General features: G+C 44.9%; 1 long non-coding RNA gene across 1 annotated transcript in view; it reads left to right on the top strand.

The window, feature by feature from the left end:
* Positions 1-225: 225 nt before the first annotated feature.
* LOC110297437 overlaps positions 226-3,102 on the top strand; it is a 23,889-nt gene continuing 21,012 nt past the window's right edge. Inside the window, exons 1-2 of the long non-coding RNA XR_002378286.1 lie at positions 226-369; positions 2,923-2,992. This is a non-coding gene — a long non-coding RNA (uncharacterized LOC110297437). The remainder of the gene's footprint in view (positions 370-2,922; positions 2,993-3,102) is intronic.

A 3,102-nucleotide genomic window follows, 5' to 3' on the forward strand; every position in this document is an offset into this window, starting at 1 on the left:
AAATCTTGTCACAGAGAATATTATATACATAGATATACTGGGGATTTCTATTAGACATTCAAAAAACAAATACTTCTAATTTCATGTGAATGATCCCAGAATATTTAAAAAGAGGAAAAATCCTCCACTCATTTTGAGATATGCATGTGTATTTATGTTTATGTATGTATATGTTATATGTATGTGTGTTTTCATGTGTGTGCATGTGCACACCAGAGAACAGATCTGTGAGGCAGTTCTTACCTTTCTTACCCAGGTTCTGGCAATCAAACTGAGGTCATTAGACTTATGAAGCTTTAGCCACTGAGCCAGTTCTCTGCCCCTGGCCACAACAAATTTTATATCTGCAGATTCCATTTTCAAATGAATGTAAGTTCCTGTCTACTAGAATCTTCAGGGCATGGCTCAGTACCCAGCACAGGGTTACCAAGAAGTCCAGGCTAGCCCTTTTCCATGTCTCAGTGCTCCGTTTCCATATTTTTTTCTAATAAATTCTGAATGTTGCTGAGGAAGTGTACCAGGAAACGCAGTTGGTAGAATTTTGTTTTTCTGCCTGAAAATGACAACTGAGGCTGAGAGATTAGTGATCAAATGGCAGACCTGCTTCGCCTGGAGCTTGTGTATCCCTGGGCTTTTAAATTTAAATTTTTATTTTCTGAGAATTTCATATGTGAGTACTGTATTTACATCGTAGACTGTATTTACATCATTTCCACCCCTTTCTCTGCCCCTCCAACTCCTCCCATTTCTCCCCCCTAACACTCGGAGCTCTTCTTAAAGAATTATTATTGTTATACACACACACACACACACACACACACACACACACACACACACACACATCCCCTATTGAATCTGTTTAATATTTAGGGCTGACCTCTTGAATTTAGAGACGCTACCAGGGAGCTGGTACCTGAAGAAAAACGATTCTCCTTTTCTCGGAAGCCATTAGTTGTCGTTGTCCTTCATTTAGAGGTAGGGCCATCCACATCGGCATGGCTGATGTGGTCTTATGTAGGTCTTGTTTAGGCATGCACACTGCTGAGATCTCATGGGGGTAGCATCCCTGTCGTGTCTAGAGGATACTATTTCACAGCAGGCACCCTGGTTGTCTGACTCTTACAACCATTATATGCCATTTCTTGTTATTTTCTCCGAGCCTGAGATACAGGGGTTGCATTGTAGATGTACCATTTGGAATTGGGCACCCCATGGTCACTTAGTCTCTGCAATTTGACCAGTTCTGGATCTCTGTAATAGCCTCTGTCAGGTACAAGGAAAGATTCTTTGATGAGGGATGAGAGCTGCATTTATCTGTAATACCTCTCCCCATTATTTCTCTTTGGAATTAGCAAATGCCTTGCAGTGAGAATATTTTAATTTTGGAAGAGTATCTTTTTGAAGTGAGATGTGGTGAGTAAGGTCTTGAAATTCAAGGGACACAACAAATAGGAGGATTATTTGAATCAGTAAGGATTGATACAGCAAATTTTAACAGTCTCTGTCTCAAGCAGTCCCACACCAAACTTGGCAGAAATTGTTTTAATCAAACCATGGCTGAGTGCAGGAGACCAATTCACAAACTTCCAGCAGATGGCGCTAGAGCACACACTGTAATCAAGGAGGTCTATGGGTCCTCGGGAAGCGCTCAAAGGCACTGCTAGACACTAAGGAGACCACAGCAGGTGCCTTTTGTGGGAGTCAGGTGAACCCAACAACACTCCCCCTCCTCCCTTTCCCCTCTCAGGCCACCACCACCGAGTCTCTAGTGGAACAGGTTATTATTTCAGAGTGACTTTGAGAAGTTGGGGACAACTCTTGCTGGAGGATCACATGGGTGGAATCAGTTGTCGAATTTGCATTTTTGGCAACTAAATGGTCTTGATAAGATGCAAAACCTTGGGAGACAGAGGTAGGAGAGTGAGTCCAAGGCCAACCTGGGCTTCAATTTGGAACTTTGGCTCTGCTGCATACTGGCCCAGCCGTGTTGCTTCCGGACACAAGTGAGACCTGTCCCTTTTGGAAGTCCTCCAGCCTCGTGGCCTCGAATGACATGTAGCTCCTGCTCACTGGGAAGTCTTCCGTTTACTAACAGCTCCCTTGGGATTTAGGGAAGAGAAAGTGAAGGGAGCCCAAAACCCCAGCGCAGCATTTGGCAGGAGAAAGGCTGGTGGAACCAAGATCAGAGTAAATGGACTAATCGCACAGAGGGATTTCCGTTTGTCCTGATGCCAGCACTGATGTCACAGTCACCGCCCCAGGCGTGCTTACAACAGATTCATACTCTCCTGGACTGAGAAGCAATCTGAAGGCTTGGTTCCCCAAGCCTCTGCCCAGATCGCACACATTTATTCCAAGGAGTGCGTTAGTCAGTTTCCCATCACAACGATAAAATACCCGAGGGAATTAATTTATGAAGAAAACTCTTCTGTCTTGGCTCCTGATTCTGGTCGAAAGTTGAATATGTTGCTTCTCTGAGGAGAAGCTCACAACCATCTGAGGTGGAGCACACTGTTCATCCAGTAAACCACTAAGGCAAGGAGAGACGGGAGACCCACAATCCTCTTCTGGGACACACCGCTAATGACTTCAGGACCTCTCAGATGGTCCAGGTACCACACAATAAGCCTTTAAATCCTGGAGCTTTGGGGAATGATACCCACATTTGGGAGAAGAGATAGCTGCAAAGGACATCTTACTCTCCCCGGGAGTGACAGAGAATTCGCCCCAAAGCGTCCCAAGTGAGAGATGCTAAGGGTGGGGCATTTTCCAAGTCGGGCAGAGAATCTTAGCACGTAGTCGAGACAGACAGTTAACCATAGGTGAGTGCCCTGGGAGGGTCTGAACGGGACAAGCTACAGAGGCCAGCCTCCTTGTCTGCCCTGGGACTGATCTGTACACATTGTCTTCCTGTTCTTTCAGCGTTGTGGTGATAGTTCCGTGGGAAGTGACCAACTTCTGGATGAACAGGAGCTAGCCTGAGCGTGACCAGGTCACTTTATAAACGCGTGTTTTCTTTCTTTCTTTCTTTCTTTCTTTCTTTCTTTCTTTCTTTCTTTCTTTCTTTCTTTCTTTCTCTCTCTCTCTCTCTCTCTCTCTCTC

The sequence above is a fragment of the Mus caroli genome, chromosome 7 (assembly GCF_900094665.2).
Source record: "Mus caroli chromosome 7, CAROLI_EIJ_v1.1, whole genome shotgun sequence".
NCBI lineage: Eukaryota > Metazoa > Chordata > Mammalia > Rodentia > Muridae > Mus > Mus caroli.